The following is a 20,299-nucleotide window of genomic DNA, read 5'->3' on the forward strand; positions in this document are numbered from 1 at the left end:
CTGGGTTGAACTGAGCTAAGTGTGTTGCCAGAAAAATATAGGCCTACATTTCTGGCTGAAATTTTCAGATTAGAATCTTTGCTGTAAATTGTGCAAGCGAGATGATTTGTTTGACTTTACTAAGGCATATGAAATATGCCTTAGTAAAAATATGGCAGGACTATTACAATTGAGCTTTCTGTGTGGAAGTAAATAAGCTTACTCTGCCTAAATAACTCATTGTGTGCTTCATGCATCAAAATTCACACGTAATACAGTAAGTAGGCCCACAATACTGTGACATATATTTTGATGGGATAATTTAGGATAACTAACAATAAAACAATGGTCATATTATTAGTATCGCTAGTAGCAAACCGGGAAAAGTAATGTAGCCAGTTTCAGCCGTAAACTAATTTGACATAGCGAATACTTTTTATTTTAAACGAGGCACGTGACACTTTTCACAATACTTGAAAATGGTCTTTCCATTCGTCCTGGTGGTTAGATTGAAATAATTAGACAATAGCTACGTTGAGAAAACGAATGCTGCAACAACTTCATAATGCATAGACCGTATTCCAACTAGTTCAGGAAGAAAGAAATACAGCTGGAATATTGTTTGTTCAATTAGCCTGTACGGTAACCGCAGACCAAAGGTAGCCAGGCAAAACCAACGGTTCCCTTTCCGCTTTCTAAAGCGTTCTGCAAACCTGGCACCGGGGAATCTACAGTCTACGTGCTCTTGGTCGTTCCCGCCACTGGACAGCGACTTCACCTCTTTATTCTTTCGTCTTGTGGCATCGTGGACGGTTACGCATTGGGTGTCGCTATTTTATTTGCACTTTCTCCATACAAACTGATTTAATACAGAAGTGTTGGATATAAACTGCAGGTGTTTCTGAAGCAATACTGACCCTACTGCGTGGGTGAAATTTATGCCCTCATCTCCACTTATCACGATACAATTTATCCTCCCAGCGGATACCGGACAGCACTACAGAAGAGTACAGAGATGGTGAAATACGGAGACTAGTCCGCGGACATGGGCACACCGGAGGGGAATTAAAACAAGGTTGCGATGTGCGTTTTCAGTCCGGCGTCCGTTTAAATGAACCCATTAGTCAGTAGAAGCCGCATTTGTTCTCGACAGTGCGGAAAATCAACTGCGTGATTGTGGAAAGTTTTAGACTGCGACCGGGATGCAAAAATATGATCACACGGCATCCGACTGCAGCCCAGCAAGAGGACTCTATCTTCTGATTTTCTAGAATAACTCTCTCGCGCCACCAACACTGACGAACTCAAATGAAATAAAACATTGGAACCCATATTTATTGTAGGAGGAAATATGAGCTCTAGATAGGCTACGCATTGCTGCAGAACTGGATGTGGATTGAGGAGATATCGTGAGTGTAACCCTACATACATCACAGTTGACCCACGGATCATACACAAGAGGTGTCTATTCACTTCTAAATCGGATAAGAATATTCTGGTGTGCCAAAATAAAATCAAGTGCGATTATATAGGCCATCTGTTTATTTTTTTGCCACGGCCATCTTCGTTAAAGACTATTGTATTAATTCGGCTAAGGAGAGGGGCTCATACGATGCAGACATATGCACCGCACACGCATCCACATATTTATGCATTTATCAAGAAAATACGCGTATAAAATATACGTGGGTGGGATTCCTTCTATTCGCTGCAAAGGATGTGGAGACCCATGACAATAAACCGGGGTGAGATGAACGACATTAGCACGAACAGCTGCCTGTATCGGTTAGCTGGCTATCATCAGCGATTCGAGAAATAAAGGGAATAGTATATTACAATGGTTCACTTCTTCGCGCCTAAGATATTCGACGTTCCTCAACGCAGCGCGAGTTCCGTGGAAGCAAGTTGAATTCTGAAACGGCTCCTGATTAAAAAAGAGAGCCCACTGTTTCCATGCGCCTTTTTCGTTGGCATCACGGTATGAATGTGCCGATTGTCCGACGGGGATCCGATCTCTCACTGAATGGTGATATACATTAATTACCCACCAAGTCGTCTTCAGGGAAACAAAAAAGGAACAATCGCACAACAGTTTCAGAAATAGTCGACATTTTCAAGACTATTTTACTCTTGAACCGGAAGGCCGTGTGGAGAGATTTTCTCTGGAGCTGTGTCTAATTGTTACAAGACACGTCTGGAAGTACAGTATTGGGTTGTGGATTTTTTTCTTTGGTCGTTGTTCTTTTTATCTCGCTTGGATCAAGTTGGAATTAAGGTGCGGTTTTCACGCTAATCAATGCGGACAACAACGGATTTTTTCCCAAGCTCTGCTTCCTCCATTTGATATTAATTATTTTCCTTTGGATTGCAAAATGATTGTTCGGGACTACGTTTAAGACGCGCTTCATCTGGGTGAACCGACTGCGATTCTAAAATAAAGAACCATATCGGATGTCCTATTTTTGTGCATGTAAGTATTTTATTGTGGTTCACGTTTTAAGTCAGGATGCTACCATTTAAAAAAAAAAAGATTTTGTGAGGAATTGTCCCTTGCCTGGAGACATGACTTCATCTAAAATTCGTGGGAAATTAATGGAACAGTTCATATGTAAATATCTATAATAGGTTACTGCTTCCTCGTCTCCGTTTGATATCGCGATTTTTACCTTTGGTAGCTACGGTTTTGCATCATGATTGAATTTGCGCATATGAGCCTACATGGTGCACTGTTTGCTGGTTCCGCTTTCATTCCACGTTTTGTGCATACGTATGGATAACTACAAACAAAATGCCTTAAGAAGTCTCAGTATATGACAGCGTCCTAGGGGAGAGATGCAGGACGGGTCTGCTATATAAGTAAAACTACTATTATATGTTTCAGTTTATAACACTGACAATTAATGTAGCAATGGAGATCTGGCAATCTTGGAGTTGGGATCTATCTTCAAATATAGCATGTAATTGAAAAGTAGCGTAGTTGGTAGGCTATGCGCTCCCTCCAGGATTACTTTATTGAGGGCAGAGCGTGTTATGTATGTAGCAACGCAGGGTGAAAATGTATGGGAAGACGAAGTAAGACCGTAAGCAGCGCAGCGGACATCAAGCGCTTTTACAGAGAAGAGAATACGATGGTGAAAGCCAAGGTAATTCAATATCAAAGTAAGGTGTGTGCTGGTAATGGCTTGACACACACATAGCCTATATATATCGTACGGTGTACTATAAGGGTTATGGAATAGTAATTGTCGTTTGTCGTGATTGTCTTGAACAATTTCTACCATTATAGGCTACTGTACTGTATCCTGTGTCTGTTGTGATTGCACTAACGCACATGGGCTACACTCGACCTTTAACAGGATCAAGGACCACATACCGACGTATTGCTTCCGAAAGTATTGTATTTACTTAATTGCAGTATTTTTAATAATCTACGACATTATTGATGTTAATACATGCATTGCAAGGAACACGCTTATAGGGTACTTTTTCCTGTTGGAGGCGCCAGATAAATGCATGGGTTTCTGTTTGATTTCATGACAATTTTGTATTGTGGCAGATCTTCATAAATATTAATGCAGGGAGTGTAAATGCATTTTCGTTTTCAGTTCCGACTTGGAATCTGTCTTGCAGGTTATTTAAGCCTTTCTTAAACTTACTGTATATCCACAAATATGCCTTCATATTTTATTCATTTTTTAAAGTGGCTTCACATTGCTACATTTATTAAATTGGTAGTATACGGCCAAGTACATGCTATACATCTGCATACGCCATGTTGATAAAGTTGATTATTGGAATAGTATGTACATCGCCTAGGCTCGACCGCCGGGCTGCCTTGAACGTAGCTGTAATGCAGCGGTAGGGGTTGTCTTTCCGACTCGGGTGTGTCCGCATCTGAGCGGCTCTGTTCTCTTGCGTCTGGTGCTGAAATATCTTTGACCAGTCAGCAGTAGCAACAGCAGCATCGGCGTCGAGCAGAAGCACTTTGGAGCAAACAGCAATGCCGAGTGTTCCTGCGGCCACTTGGGGCCACTGACAGATAACTCAGCACCAGCTAATGCGTTCAAAGCTAACTAGCCGAACTTCGCTGCAGTACCGTAACACTGGAGGTCTTTTTTTCAGCGTTACCGTCTTTATAGGGAGGGTGGCCGAGTTATTTCTTTTATGAGGTTTTTGTGTCATTCTCATAAGTCAGCAATTAACTCTCAAGAACAACAACAACAATAATAATGATGATGATAATAATAATAATAATAATAATAATAATAATAATAATAATAACAATAATAATCATCATCATCTTCATAAAATACTGGTGCTGTTTGTAGCAGTCAAATCTGTAATACTGCAATAGTATTGAGACTATTCCAAATAGCATACTGTATATGAATTCCCTGTTAAAAAGGACGATAAGGCTGACATCTTTGGCTGGTGATTGCTTTCTTAGTTATATAGGCCTACTGTGCTGAAAATCATGCTGAAATAAATGACCTGCCTGGGCTGACATGTGGAACATGAGAGCACATCAATTACACGGTGAACAAGTCTTAAAATAGCTAAGCTACATCTGAAATGAAATATGTCACCCTTTCACTGGCCAGCCCCTTGCTGTAAGGACGGGCTACTCATTTATCTTTGGCGCATTTGATTTGTTGTGCTTCTTACATACACATGACCTGTTGTTTACAAAGCCTTTTGCGTCTTGGACAAGAAGCACTTGTTCGAGACTTGTGCTTGTGTACCTTGCAGTGATGGCAACAGACCTGGGTCAAATACGTCATTGTTTTTGATTGAAATATCATTTCCTGTGCTTGATTGGTTTTGACTGGGGCAATTGAACCAACCAAGCGGACCAGAAGGCGGGGTTTGCCATTTTGGAGAGTATTGCATAGGTTTCAATACACCTGGTAAGTTCAGTAAAGCATAGCAAATAAAATAAGTATTTGACTCTAAAACAATGACTTATTTGACCCAGGTCTGGATGGCAATGGGCCACGTTAAGACACATGCCCTTCTCTCATGCCTGATCAATGCCTAGACTGGGACAGTATCTTCTTGTGGTCAGTCAGTGAAGTGGACATAGCTAAAAACAACCAGTGCAACTGTAATCATGGCAGATGCATTTCCTTGATCCAACTCTTGGTATTTTGTCATGTTACAGACTCATGGCTGTTTTATTTCCCAGTGACTAATGACTAAAGTTAGCGGTAAATGTGCTACTTATGAATGGAAACGAAAGGTATGATTCTGTCTGAGTGTGAATTGGAAACGTTTCAGCCATAGCTGAAAATGTACACCTGAATTTATGGATGAGTAGCGGCAGTTGGAGGCTGGGAAGCTGAACTGGCATGGTGGCCACGCCCCTTATGAGGACAGCTATCCATATCTTAAATAGATCCAGGTTAATGATACCTGGTGGTGAAAATGACACCAAGATGTTTTTGCCTTTTCTAGCCTGCAAGTCGGAATCGAAGAGGCCGGAACCATTTTGAGTCCCGGTGATTTGTTTTTACTTTGAGGCAGTCCCGTCAGTTTGATATGGCTTTCTCTCATACACAGTACCTTTGATACAGGAAGTCATGCCGTAATTCCAACCGAAGATAAGATTAAATGTAATTTTAAAAAAATCAGGAAACTCATGACAGATGGAGAAAAGAAGTTCTAAGTAATGTCAAAAATATTTTTAGGCCTTGTATTTACTACTCAAAGACACATATTTTTACCCTAGAGGATGACTAAGATGATTTAAAAAAAATGAAATGATTTATTCAAGAATTATTTTGAAAGATGTGAGGTGTTGTGTTTTGTCAGTGGGACAGACTGTTGGGTGGGTGGTGAGGGTGGACCCATTAGGGAGAAGGTGGGTGGGTAACTCAATGTCATGACATTACGTTACTTGAAGTGTATTTTCTTGCTTTCAACCGCACACCTGTTGTGTGCCAGCCATTACAAAGTCGGCATTCCTGATAATCCTCTGTAAGCATCTAAAATATACTTCCTTCCACACAAAAACCTGTCTGGCTCAATTAAATACAAACACTAAGGTGGAAATAATAGAGTAAAAACAAAGAGCAATTTTACATAAGCAATTAGGGTTATAAATGCAATCCGTACAGCTGCTTGCATTTTCTCAAAACATATGCACACATCCCCATATCTATATCCTCTTCACCCTCACATGGAATGTCCTTGAAGGAGCACTCCAGAGACCTTTTGGATATTTTTAATGATTTAGTGACTTTTAATGCTTAAAATCCAACAATAATGATAATTTCCCCTCACCCAAAATGAATTGAATACCTCCATAGTCCATTTTAATGACTTGAGGTTTCTGACCCTTGTCTCACTTCAGTAGGCCTTTTGTAAATATATCCTATACTCCCAAAACAACGTGCAGCTGTATTTTAATGAGAATAATGTGTTCATGTAAAGCATACTGAGATTAATCGTTCACATAAAAACACTGAAATAAAAGGTTGAAGACATGACCAATTGTATGTGAAGCTTAAGCTGCTGTGCAATTTGTAATAATGAACCCAGGTCGAGTGTGGACCAGCTTCAGTTCAGATTGATGGGTGGCAGTGAGATTTTTTTTTTTTTCCTCATAGCTTAACCTTTCCTTGACTGTGTGGTGTAGCGTGATAGCTCCTGAAAATCTTTGGCTCTTTTAATGTTCATAATTCAATCTTTCACCGATGTAGATAATAACTTAGACTAACTTAGATGGACGTATGCATGCAGGCAAAGCAATGTAAATCTCCTATTTCGAATTGCTTGGAGAAATGACAAAATCTGAAAATCAATGACTTGTAAATTACGGCATGAAATGAATATTCCATGAAGCAGTAAGCCTGCATGGCGGAACACGGGATGAACGTGCTGCAGCTACTGTCTGCGGCTGCAAAACGCTTCCAGGCAACTCGCGCCGCAACACTTAAACCAGAGAATGTGAAGAATGGCCCTGACGTTCCTGTCAAAAAGGACTGAATGAGTTTTGGCACAAACACAAACAGCCCTGTCAATAAGCAGAAGACAGACAGAGGACATTGGCTGGCAGCATGTGCAGCCATGGAGGTTAAGGGTTATGTTTCTGTATCGCTAAATCACTGCCAGTAAACACGGAAGCAATGTTCGTATAGCTTGTGTAATGGAGCGTGGGGAGAGCGCACATTACCGTTAACCTTATACATCTATATCAATCCCTGCTCACTCATATCAAGCTAGAACAAAAGTTAACGAGTATTTCAGTGTTAAGGGCTTGTATTTGATTAGGATTTTTAAGGCGAGCTGGATGCATGTTTTCTGTTGATCCTCAGGATAATTGTCGGGCGAGTGATTGGAATGCCCAATCAAATTCAATCTCATTTAATCTCAGTTCAGCTTTTTCACAGAACATAGCACCCAGTGTTAATTATTCTCAAGTATCTTACCTTTTTACAGACGAACGATGACTCATCCTGCTATATCAATGTATTGGAAGTGATTTGGCAAATTGTTTTTATGTCAAAGCAAGCAGCAATTTTTCCTCCTTGCGTCGTTAATTTGAACGACGAGAAGGTATTTAAAATGGAGAGAAACCTCCTTAATTTATGTATAGTGTTATCGGAAGCACAGCAAAGCAATTTGTATATTTGCAGGGCTTGAAAGCACTGGGTATAATTTGCCTTAACATGATCAACATCTCAGAGATTTGCATATGAAACAAATACTCCCGCGACTTATCAGATCAACCCACCTTCTGGTTTCAACATCCCTGGCAAATGACTTAGTGCATCAGGTCTTTGTTTTGGAGAGATCTTCCGGCAGATAAAAACAAGCATATAAATAATGCCCCACTTCCTCTTGTGTCTCCTGTGATTAGGAACTATTGTTTTAACTGGAAGAGGGTTTCAACAAAACAAAAATATTTAACTGGTACAGGGAAAAATGCATGGCATATTTGAGCATGACATTTTGCTCAAACGCCTACAGTGTCTCTTCAGCTATGACGTACAAGTATTGTGTTAAATATAAGCTTTGCAAGTCACCCTGTTTTGGGCATCCACCAAGTGAGTGAGCAACAGTGATGTGAATATTCAAACGCTCTGCCGTTCTGACTGGCATTTGGTTTCAGCATATAATAAACATTGCTCTTTTGTTGCAGAGTGAAATTCCCCTCAACTTTTCTCCTGTCATCTTTACATTCAAAATCGTCGGAGAGTGGCGAGCCAGCGTTTTCTGCCTTGTGGCTGGTTGTTCTCTTTCAAGCGGGCTCACTTGGGATAACTCTCGGGCCACATTTGTTGTTATAGATGTAATACTGGCAGCAGCTGGTCATAGGGGGGTGGATGGAGGCCCTTCCTGCATCTGAGAGAAGTGGGCTGCCTTTAGATTCTTTTGCTTTCCTGGAAAACATTTGCCTTGCCAACGCACATCAGATAATTCATCTGGAGTGAAAGGCCTGGATGACAGGACAGGCCTCCATCTCTCAAGTGATTCATAAAAATGCATTCTGACAGACGCCCACAATAATGCCCGGACTGTCATGTGGCGGAGAGTCATGTTTTGCATGAAGTCTGCCAAGGGGAGGGTTAGCCTTTATACCATGGAGAGGACTGATTTGGTAACGTACCACGTGATACTTTATATTTCGGGGTACGTCAGACGTTGAATCAATCCGCAAACTATGCCAGAAGGCAGTAGTTGGATTGAATATTTTATAGCATATTTCCACCTTTCTTGGAGCATTTTATTGTAAATAAAGTTTACACAAGCACTCAAAATGGTGACCTTTGTATACTGTAAGACTGGCTAGTGTCTGTAGCATCGACAAAAGGCTTAGGGCTAAATGTTTGAATGCCAATAAAACATTAAATCTATGACTGCATTGTAGTGAAGCATCATTAATGTCAACCTCTTTTGTAGGAAACAAGGCATTAAAGATTATACAGACCCTCTTACTGAAAACTGCTAATAGCAATATGACATCTCTTTATGACATGTCTATAATAAAGTGGGCTGACTGGATGATTAGATTACAATACGCAAACAAGAAAAGGAAATACAGGGATACAAATTCTGAAACACACATCTTGCTAATGAAGAGGTCTGACAAATTAAAAAAAAATCTCTTCCCTAGCAAGGTATAGAAGTTAGCATCGAATGTTGCCACCAAAAAAAAAGTAGCCATGATTATAGTCGATGTTAGCTGTAGATCCACCACCAGATCCAGCGCCTTTCAAAAATAGAAATGGATCTATAAAAGCATTTGGGTCATTATAGAAGGAATTTCCAAAGATTTTGCTTGCTAGTGTATGAAACACCTCCTGTGATATAAACATCAATCAATTTAAGAAAAGACACATTGCCCCGCCTGGTGAATGTGAATAAAATCTCTAATGTCAGTTAGGCTTTAGCTATGTACTTGGCTAAAGTAAGTTGGTCTCACAGTCTCAGTAGCGGGCTGACTCACTAGTGACTTATAAAATGGCGACTTCCCTTTGTGGTATTATTGAAAGATTGGGACACATTTTCATTTAAACAGATTGATGGACATGATAAGCTAGGATGGACTACACCCTCAGGCGAACCTCAAGCCCAAAACATGGCAGATGCTATAGCAGATGTATGCAATTTATTCTTTGAAGGCTGTTGTTCTTTGTTTGTTCCTTGTAATGGTTTCTATAAAGCCAGAGACTGGTGAAGGGGTGCTATGTATCTATATTATTTATTTATTTATTTATTCGTAAGGGACCATGTACAATATTAGACATAAATGTTGCTATTTGATGAATTGTACCATTACATTACAATACATTATTGCCATTTTGCAGACGCTCTTATCCAGAGCGACATACAGTTGATTAGACTAAGCAGGAGACAATCCTCCCCTGGAGCAATGCAGGGTTAAGGGCCTTGCTCAAGGGCCCAACGGCTGTGCGGATCTTATTGTGGCTACACCGGGAATCGAACCGCCGACTTTGCGGGTCCCAGTCATTTACCAGATTTAGCTTCAGCTAATTTCCATCTGCAGTGTCTTGGCAGGTTACAGTTAATACATATATAAGCTGCACAATCCACAATAACAATAGCAATATACAGCATGTCATGACACAACTAGGCAATAGACATTGGGGGATATAAAAGTGTAGTAGGACATATATGCAGAAACTGTTATAGTGCAGTAAAATGACACATTAGCTATACAATCAAATGGAATCCTGACATTTCATGATTACATGTTTGTTTAGCCTTAACAGATTTTCTAGATGTGCTGGGCATGTTTTGTGCATGTTTCGGAGATCCATTGCTGTCTTTTGGGCTGTTTGCCATGAATGTGACCACCACACATTCTCTGTGGGTAGGGGCTGTGATGCCAGGCTGGGGACGGCCTTGACGTCACGTGGTCAACAGACACACAAACTCAAATGAGGGTTGGCTTTTTGCCATTTATTAACCCCCAATCAAACATTAACAAAAATCCTTCACCAAAAATACTCCCAGATCGGGAAAAGGCAAGCAGCTAAGCATTTAAAAAAATTAAAACTAGCCAGGAAATCAAACCACCAGTCCAGCTCTGTTCAGTCAAAACATCTCTCTTTTTTTGGCCTGACACACCATTGTCATCCTGGAAGACCCCCCCCCCCCCTCCCAGCAGGAGAGAGATGCATCAACTTGGGAAGAAGGAGATCGCACATGATCATTAAGCTCTGATTTGCATTAGCCTGAGGGGATAAGTGCGCCCAAACATTCCGGGAAAATGCGCCCCTCGCATGGATTGCCAGAACCCTTCATTGTTGGAAGCACGCGGGCCTGTGAGTGCGCATCACGTGTGCACTTGTGCATTTATCAAGAACACGGCGAAGGATGATTTATCTGAGCATATCACATTTCTCCACTGCTTAGAGGTCCATTTTCTGTGCTGTGTGTGCGGCAGTGCTCACTTGCATTAGTCGGTGGAATAAGTGGTTTGAGCTCTGCAGGCCGGCGAGGGCATCCTGTTCTGCAGAGTTGTCTATAGAACGCTGATGAAACTCTCATATGCAAAAGGCACTTTGCAGTTGAATTTTATATTACGATCAAACAAATTGCATATGTCCTACAGATATAATACGATATTCCCATTCCTTTCTTACATGTCGGCAACTATACGGTCTAACAGGGCCGATAATCATGTAAAAATCTATGTTTTCTGTGTTTCATTTCGTAAAACAACCGTATATGATTTTTACAAACCTTTTGCATGTGGGCGTTCTAGATTGAAATTTGCAGTCAGTTTATATTGGAAGGAGTTATTAATTCTATTGTGATTATTTGCCCAATTGAGCTTGCTGAGAAGTGAAAGCGTAATTAACTCATGAACCTTCACTGTGTAGATACTTGCTTTTGGTTTACTTAGTGTCCCTCATTTGCCCAAGTTTTCCACTTTTTGGCTGCTTACTGTAGCACACAGCAATGATATATAGATATATAGTATCTGCTGACATTGAAGGTCCAAGATAATCAGATTTCAGTGTAGCTCATTTGCTATGCTGAAAAGAAAAAAAGTACATGGAAGTTTTGCATTATTCAGTATTAATAGAATTAATATTATGAATGTGTCAGATATTATTGAACCAAAATCATCTTGTGTTTTTATTTATTTATTATTATGACATACAGAGCATTTACACAGCATTGTACTGTAACAGGAAAAACTCTGTCTTTTCATTTATACATTGAGGTAATTCCTATATTACAGGGATGTTTTGCTGTATTTTCTGCTTACAGCAAATATTACACACCACATCTGAGCTTTTTCAGAAGCATATTCTAACTATCATTTTATTCAACTCATTATCTATAATTATTATTATTATGCTGTAAATGAATACTGTTCTGTTCTTGCATCACCTACGAGAGCATGAAAAGGGCACGGCAGTTTGGAGTTTGCAGCTTGGAAAAAGTCTCATTCAATAAAAGCCTTTGCCCGCTCAGGTCTCAGTCGCATACAGCACACATAAAACATTCATTGCGTTGGCTGTTGTGTCAGAAACGTGTATCGGCGAGGCGGTCTGAAATGACATGTCTGTGGCCTATCTGGGAAGCCCATTCAGCACGCACGGCGAAAAAGGTGGGCTCAAGCCATTTATTTTGAATGCCTTTCTTGTTTGGGCAAATTGTGAAATTTACAAATATAATTCTCTGTAAGCTTCTTAAAAAGGCTACCGCTATTTTCATATTACAAAAGAGAGAGAGAGAGAGAGAGAGAGAGAGATAATGGCAGGGAAATCCTTTGACTGCTGCTTACACGTAGCATTAGCATAGTAATAACACACGCGTATGGTGGTGATCCACACTACCGGTGAGGAAGTGGATTAAACAACGAGCGCACTGACTCAAAGCTGCGCGCCACTGCAGCCCCTCCCCTCCAGACTGGAGAACACGAGGGCTATACTCGTGATGGGAGAACGAGGTATCGTGCCAAGATTGTGGCTGACAGCAGATCGTAGTACGAGCAATTATCTTCAGAACAAAACACAATGATAAGACTGTACGACTAGTAAATTTATATTTCACATTCAGGCCCCCTCAGAATCTGCGATAACAGACTCCCGATAATCTTGTGTCGTACAGGCTACAATCACTGCATGTTCTTTCACTATAATCATGCTGAATAAGGAGGATCATGTGATCGCAGTGTCAAAGCATCGTTTTGCTACCAGAAGCCAAAAGAGGAAAAAGGTGAGTTTTCAACTCACCCATTAGTGGCTAGTATGTACTTTCTGTTCTATGGAAAAAGCTAGAGGCAAGCGAGAGAAAGTGAACTGTTGTCTTGACAGAAATGAGCAGATGGCATTATGTGGTTTGAGAATTTGCTCCTTGTGAAAATTTAGACATATTTTTCATATTTTTTTCCAGATAGATTGCAAGGAAGTAGTAGCTACGACCTCACAATTAGGAAATTGCTAGATGGGCAGCCTAGTGTAGTGATTTTGAGCTACACTCAGTGACCACTTTATTAGGTATTTATTATACAGATTTTTAAGACTTATCTTTAAGACTTCTGCTGCTGTAGCCCATCCAGAGCTACAGAGATGCTCTTCTGCATAGGACTGTTGTAATGGGTGGTCATTTGCATGACTGTCACCTTCCTGTCAGCTTGGACCAGTCTGGCCTCCTAATATCGGACCTCTCTCATTATCAAGGCATTTCTGCCCACAGAACTGCTGCTCACTGGATTTTCTGTGTTTTTCCACATCATTCTCGGCAAACTCTAGAGCCTGTTGTGTGTGAAAATCAGGCATTTCTGATTCTTAGCCATCTCTGCATGCTCTTATGCACTGTGTTGTAGCCACATAACTGGCTGGTTAGATATTTGTGATAACTATCTTGCGTACAGGTCTACGTAATAAGGTGGTCACAGAGTATATATATCGCCATTTAATATTTACTTTCACGGATGTTTAAATGGCAGTGCTGTTTCTCTCCGGGCGTGGCTGTCGCGGTAACCTTTAGACAGCGGTGGCCCTGCCACAGCTCCAACTGTTTTTCCTCCGTCTCCTCGGGTCCATGATGATGGGCATGCTGTTGCAGCCGCCTTCCTCTTAGCCAGTGTTTTGATCAGTATGACGTGTTTCCGCTGGGCAGTGACAGTGAGCAGTTGTACAGCAACCATGGACTTGTTTCCAACCGCCTATTTTTCTCCTCTTTTTTCCCTTTCCTTGCTACTTTTTATACTCCTAGCTCCACCTATCGGGAGAGGCTAGACTAAGACGTGAAGAAAATGTGAATTAGGCGAATGGAATGTCATTGGTCCTTCAAACGTCAGTTCGAAGGCACATCAGTTCCAGACCAGACAGATGCATGGCAGATGGAGAGAGGTGGACCCATAGGTTGATCATTTATACGTCACCCTTTCTGAAAAAATACTTAGGCACAGGATGTGCTGTTTTCTTTCTTCAAAGGAAAGATTGGGAGTTCCTAACGTCTACTTTTAGCTCCTAGAAGGAACACGTAATGGGTTGTAATGTCCTTAAAGATGGCAGAACTCAATCGATTTCCGGGATCAGGAGCAAGGAAAAGAAAATAAGCAATTGGAATGAGCCCTATGTCATAGCACTGTAAAAAAAAATGCTAGACTTTTCACTGGGGCATGTCAGGCTTTGCAGGTTTTTAGGAGGATATAGAGGCAATTAATCTCACTTCACTGATCACATAGGGTGACATCACCCTAATAACGACATACTGACTTCAGTATGTTCCTGATATAGTCAGTGACAAGTAAATTTAGACAAAATCCTTCTAAAATCCCTTCAATGCATTCCCAAGTATTCTTGGTGTCATAATTCTTTTCACTCAAGTCATTAAACAATCCTAGGCAAGCTAAATAGTATTTAAGATATGGATATTTCTTTTTCCCCAAAAATGTTTTGCTCAGGATCCCAGATGAGGATAGTGGGACATTGAGAGAGTATAACATTTTATGATTTTCTATAAATGATTACAAACTGATTTTCTGCTGTAAAGTGTTTTACAGCAGCAAACTAGCATAAAGGGATTACAGGGAATTTTCTCTGGTGCAGGCTAGCCCGGATGACAATAGTCTTTGATAAGATGAAAGCTTATTTTAAACCTTTTCCAAGCACTAGCCTTTGTACCTTTTCTGCCTCTCTCGGTGAGACTGCTGAGTGCAGCACCGATAACTATCATTATTTACAATTATTTTTGATAGATGTGAAAAAATATTAGCGACTTACATTCTTTTACATTCTTTTTTCTCAACTTTTGAGAATCTGCTGGCGAATACTCTCTGGGTATATCTGGGTACATGTTGTCCAAGTCGTAGAGGAGACCTGTCTACATAAGGTGCTATGACTTGCATGGTCATGCTCTTCTTTTATAACCTAAGAGGAGCTTAGTTATTAAACACACCTCGAATCAATGGAATCGGCCATTATCACCGTAGTTCCCTGTACTCTCCCTCTGGTCATGTAATCACGCGCTGGTGTTTATCTGTGGACAACATTGCTCTTGGATTGAGTTGAAAACCAGCAGCTTTCCCACTGTGCTTGTATTATGGCAGCCCCCCAGAAAAAGAAAAAAAAGAAAAGATTGTCACAGTTCACAATGGATTTGTGGCCTTTTTGGATCCGGTTGAGAGATCGATCCCGAGATCGGGCTTCGGGGGGGAGAAGCAGACGCTTGGCAGAAGTCTGACAGCTGAATGGCTGTCGGGTACAACAGTCTGTCGGGACGATGCACTCTGCAGCCATTTTATGGCGTTCAAAGACGCCATTCATGTGCTAATGACTGTGAAGTGTGAAGTGTAAAGCCTGCCTGGAGATATTTCTATTTTCGACATGCAGGTAGGAGAGATATATTTAAAAAAAAGGAGCCAGTTAAATGCTCTTCCCTCTTGGCCTCACTCAGAAATCTGTACGGAGGACCGGAGATGATTTTACAGAAGAATAAGGGTATTCAGCGAAGTACAGAGGATGTATGCCCATATTAGGTCATATAACTTATGCATTGCCGTGTAGCACCTGTTCTATTGTTAAGGGTTGAATTACATTAGCTGAGGGCATAATTATATTATTCTAGTACACAGATTTTTAAGCTTTCATTAACCTTAATGCTTTGCAAACTGTGAGCGATGTTACCAAAATGGCATCATCGTACTGAAGTACAGTTACAATTTTAAATATTATTTTCAATAAGCTGTTCTTTTTTGCTAGGTACAGTCTATTTTTAATAACGTGGTGGCCTCCCTGACAGCAATATCAAACCCGAGTGGTGCTGTTAACCTTCTGTAATGTTGAATGTTACCGTCCCTGGGTCTGCGAAACCCATTTCCTGCGAAAGATATCCTCAACGGGGGACGATAGCACAAATGCTGACACGAAGCCTCCGCCAAGGTGTATCCAAGGATACGCTAAATCAGTGTTTCTTATCATCCAGGGCCTCCTCTTATCAGTGAAATGTAGAATCACACCCTTCCTTTCTTTGCTGGGAACCTGCTGGGACAAGGAAGCTGGTATTGTTTCCGTTACCGTCAGTAATCGAAGCGCACCACGAGCGGGGACTTAGCACTTGGTACGAAGCGAGTATTTGCGGTGTTGTTGATGTCGTTGTCATGGGCAACTTGGCTGCCTAAATACATGTCTGTGCTGTGTTGGTGAATCATAATCTGATTTAATACCATCGCTGCTGGAATCAAACCCAAACTCATAGCATTTATGCATAGTGATAAGCCATTGACGTCACTGTTTCAAAATAAAGTATGATAAGTGAATATCAATTGGCTAAATTATAAATGCAGTAAACACATTGTAATACCGATACATTTCATAATAACATAGATCAAGAACTTCTGAAAATTATGCATTTGTTACAGTTCGTGATGTTACCGCTATATACACTCACCGAGCGCTTTATTAGGAACATTTTAACTTTATTACGCCTACTTATTCATGCGATTATCTAAGTCTAAAAAATAAGTAATAAATACCTAATAAAGTGCTCACTGAGTGTATATGTACTCAATTGTCAATATAACCAGTATTCAGTAATAAACCTAGAGATTAAAAATGATAGCCTGTGAGGAAGTGCATGGAGATATGCTGTGATGTGCAGCATTCAAGTACTGAATCATACAGGCTCAGTTAATGATCGTCATTTGTCGCATACTAGGTAAGAAGATCGTGTTGAATGCAGCTGAGCCTTAAACGGGCCATTTCAACAGATCTTCAGGCTGCCTGAGTCTGTCTTTTGAATATGCCTTTGATCCAAGAGCCATTCCCCATAATTTGCACACTCATGTTGAGGGAATGTTTGTCAACTGTTTGCGTTTCAAGCGGTGGTTGTGGATAGTGCTTTTAGACGCAGAATTTCCACGTGATGTGCAAACAAACAAGACAGCGGTTTAATGCGTAAAAAGGGATTGAAGTCAAAAGCAGTGATGTTGCTTGCTGTGAGAAGGGGGTGTGAATAGTTCATGTCGATGGGAAGGAAATAGAACAATCTGGATAGGAAGTATTGTGTATAAACCCAGTGGTAATATACAAGTTAGAGTATATAAAAGGGCAAGGACTTGTGAAACTCTTAGAGCTTAGCTTTTTATTTTTTCTTATTTTAATTTTAGGGAGAGTAGATGGTCCCCCCTCCCCCTTTCCCTTTGTGTTTTTTCAGTTCATTCACACTGGGGAAAAGCAGAGAGGCATACCCTAGACCGCAATGGATCACAGTACAGAACGCATCATGGTGGGGAATCAAATCCGCAAGCCACAACGTTGCACTATGGACTGTGACATACAGGCGCAGCCATCACAAACATTTCACAATATTAAATCATCTGCAGTGGTCTCCATTAAAGACCAGGGGCCTCATTTATAAACGTTGCGTAGGCACAAAAGAATGCGTACGCCACTTTCTAAGCAAACTTTGGCATTTATAAAAAACGAACTTGACCGGAAAATGTGCGGTCCTCCACGGAAACTCTGACCCATGCGTACGCACATTAACTGGGGAAATGAGAAACTGTGCCTTTAATGCTCGTGACGTAAGACCAGGAAAACGGGAAGTGAAACAGGATTTAAAAAGGTATAAAGATTTGCCAGGAGTTATGGCTGGGTATGGCTGCTGTAGGGACGTGCTTCGTCCCTGTTATACTTATTAAAGTGTTGTGTTGTTGAATCTCGCTATACGGGTTCTCTCCCTTCCTAAGTGCAACACAACATTTGGCGACGAGAGAAGTCGAAAATGATATACAACAGATACCACTGTGTAAAATAAATCGAAATTGATTGTTGTTGATTGTACTCTTAAAGGGTTCTGATTTTCTGCATGTTTACACTAGGACTCGGAACTATACTGTCCTCTCAGGTCCTATTTGCACTTTGTTGTACGTCGCTCTGGATAAGAGCGTCTGCTAAATGTAATGTAATGTAATGTAATGTAATGTAATGTAATGAAATATTACCTCTCACGTATCATATACGAAGAGTTAATTTGCAAAAACGGATAAAAGCCTCTCTTACAACGAATAAACAAACAGCTGTTTGATTGATGCTCCCTGGAGTGCCCAAAAAATATGATTTAGGATGATAAATATAAACGGAGATGTTGTTGTAAAATAATCCCTCAAATATGTAGACGAATTGTTAAACAATACTTCATGTTATTAAATGTATTCTCATAAATAATATGGTGAACAGTCGGACAAATTGCGCTGCACTGATGCCGTTTACAATGCGTCAGTCGGGCAGATACGAGCATAGTTTCATATATTGTTATCATATTCATATATTACGTTTTATAATGTGTTTATTATTATAAATTTTTGTTCGTTTTATCTCTTAATTTTGTAACTGTGTTTTCAATGGTGCTAGACAAATGACGTGTATTATTATTATTATTATCATCGTCATCATCACATTCGTTGTGCAGAACTGTTCGTCATTTACAGGATAATTCCCACACCTGTAGCTTTTCAGAGGTAATCAAATGGCTGAAATCCCTTTTCTTGGCCTTCTTTTCAGCGTTTGCCATTGTCGTCTTCGTGAAATGCATATTCATTAGGGGCGTTTCACTGCCTATTTATAGGCAACTGTGGGCGGGACATGAAGCCGGGACATGAAGCCGGCAAAGCTGCGCCACATTTAGAGTTGATTGTGATTTATAAAGGAAAATTGGCGTGGGACGTGCGTATGCACTGTTTTATAAATCAGACTATTGTTTTGCGTACGCACGTCCTAGGTTTCATGCTTACGCAACCTTTTGACGTGAATCCTAAGCACAGTTTTATAAATGAGGCCCCAGGCATGTAGTCTTTGATAGCTTACCTCACTCTTATTATTATTAACCTTAATTTATACTGTGTAGCTCAACTGAGTATGCATGCTCATTTGCAGCAATGCCCCCCCCCCCCCCTTCTCCCAAAATAGCCTAACCTGCATGTCTGTGGACTGTCAGAGGAAACAGGATCGCCCAGAGGTTTTTGAACCCAGGTCCTTCTTGCTGCTAGGCGACAGTGCTATCCAATAACAAAATTTGAAAACGTTCTCCCCCCTGGTTTTCACAGCCACTCCCCAGTAATGTCTGTTCAAAATAACCAAATAAGCAACTTCCAGAAAGCGTGATGGCTGAGGTGGATATGTCTGAGAGGTGGTAGCGAGGGAAAATGTGCCGCAGTACCGGATACAGGCCCTGAACACGCTACTGCAGTGCGCTCATATATTATTCAATATCTCAATTTTTTCAATTGAAAAAAGAGAAACCATGAAACATACACCTGTGATAATCATAACACGATGTGGGATACCATGGAGAGAAAGAATAGAACATTGATGACAATATCAGCACGACATTTTATGGTCTCCTAAATGATACACTTTGAGTGTTTCAGTTCAGAGACGGGTGACACAGAGATGCTCATTTCAAATTACACTGAAACACACACATAAGAATTTAATATGATATAATTCATGATTTAATCAAGAAAGGGTACACAGGTCTCCTACCTAAGGGACCTTGGGATGATTGTAGATTGTTTTTAGGGGGGGGGGGGGGTGTCAAAGGAGAGACCAAGAAGCAGAAAAGGGGGCATGGGAAATCAGCAAATTAGCCGTGCTTGAAAAGATAACCCTCATCTCGTAGACTGAACTGGAGTCCTCATTGGGAATGGTGTTTCCCTGAATGATCTTTGAAATGACAGAATGACAAACTCATTAATCTTTCTACCATTACTGCTATGGGTATGGTGAATTACCTGACTAAAAACTATAACTGCTTTTTTTTTATGTTTGATATGCATCTACTAAATAACTAGTCATGGTCTTCAATCAGAGACCTTGATAAGTATAATCAGGCGTCTTAGTGCTGGGCTAAAACACAAAATTCCACCCACATCACCCCTTTTTGGGTAAGATTGAACACCCCTGTTTTATTGTCTAATTGTATGTATGCTAAAATTGTCCAGCTCATAATACAGTTGGGGTGCATGGTTTCTGCATAGTGACATACTTTGTTTTGGATTGATGAATTACAACAAAATGGAGAGCGAGAGAGAGCGCTTTGTAAATCAATGTAATAAGCAGTTGTGGCACAATTCAATTTTTAACAGACATGACAGCATAATCAACACAATCTGTACATGTCTTAATTTATGCAAGGTAATTTTGTGGAATGGTTATAGTTTCTGCATATGTATCCGTAGTTCTGGATGACTGTCAAGAGCTTGTTCTGGTAATGATAAGGCTCAGGAAATGTACTCAATTTGCTCAGGGCTGTGGGTCAATTGCAGCATGCCCTCGTGTTGGAAACTAGCACAGGATTTTCACAATTTCAACACGCATTCATCCCC

The 20,299-nt window shown here is 40.6% G+C and overlaps 1 protein-coding gene across 2 annotated transcripts in view; it reads left to right on the forward strand.

The window, feature by feature from the left end:
* Positions 1 to 1,804: 1,804 nt before the first annotated feature.
* lrfn1 (leucine rich repeat and fibronectin type III domain containing 1) overlaps positions 1,805 to 20,299 on the forward strand; it is a 211,968-nt gene continuing 193,473 nt past the window's right edge. The window contains exon 1 of one of the 2 annotated variants that reach the window (XM_061217094.1): positions 1,805 to 2,449. The gene's annotated coding sequence lies outside the window, so the exon portion shown is untranslated. Of the gene's footprint in view, positions 2,450 to 3,106; positions 3,123 to 20,299 lie in introns of those variants that run through there. The other variant, XM_061217095.1, reaches the window with a different exon arrangement.

Source organism: Conger conger, chromosome 13, assembly GCF_963514075.1.
Source record: "Conger conger chromosome 13, fConCon1.1, whole genome shotgun sequence".
Lineage (NCBI taxonomy): Eukaryota > Metazoa > Chordata > Actinopteri > Anguilliformes > Congridae > Conger > Conger conger.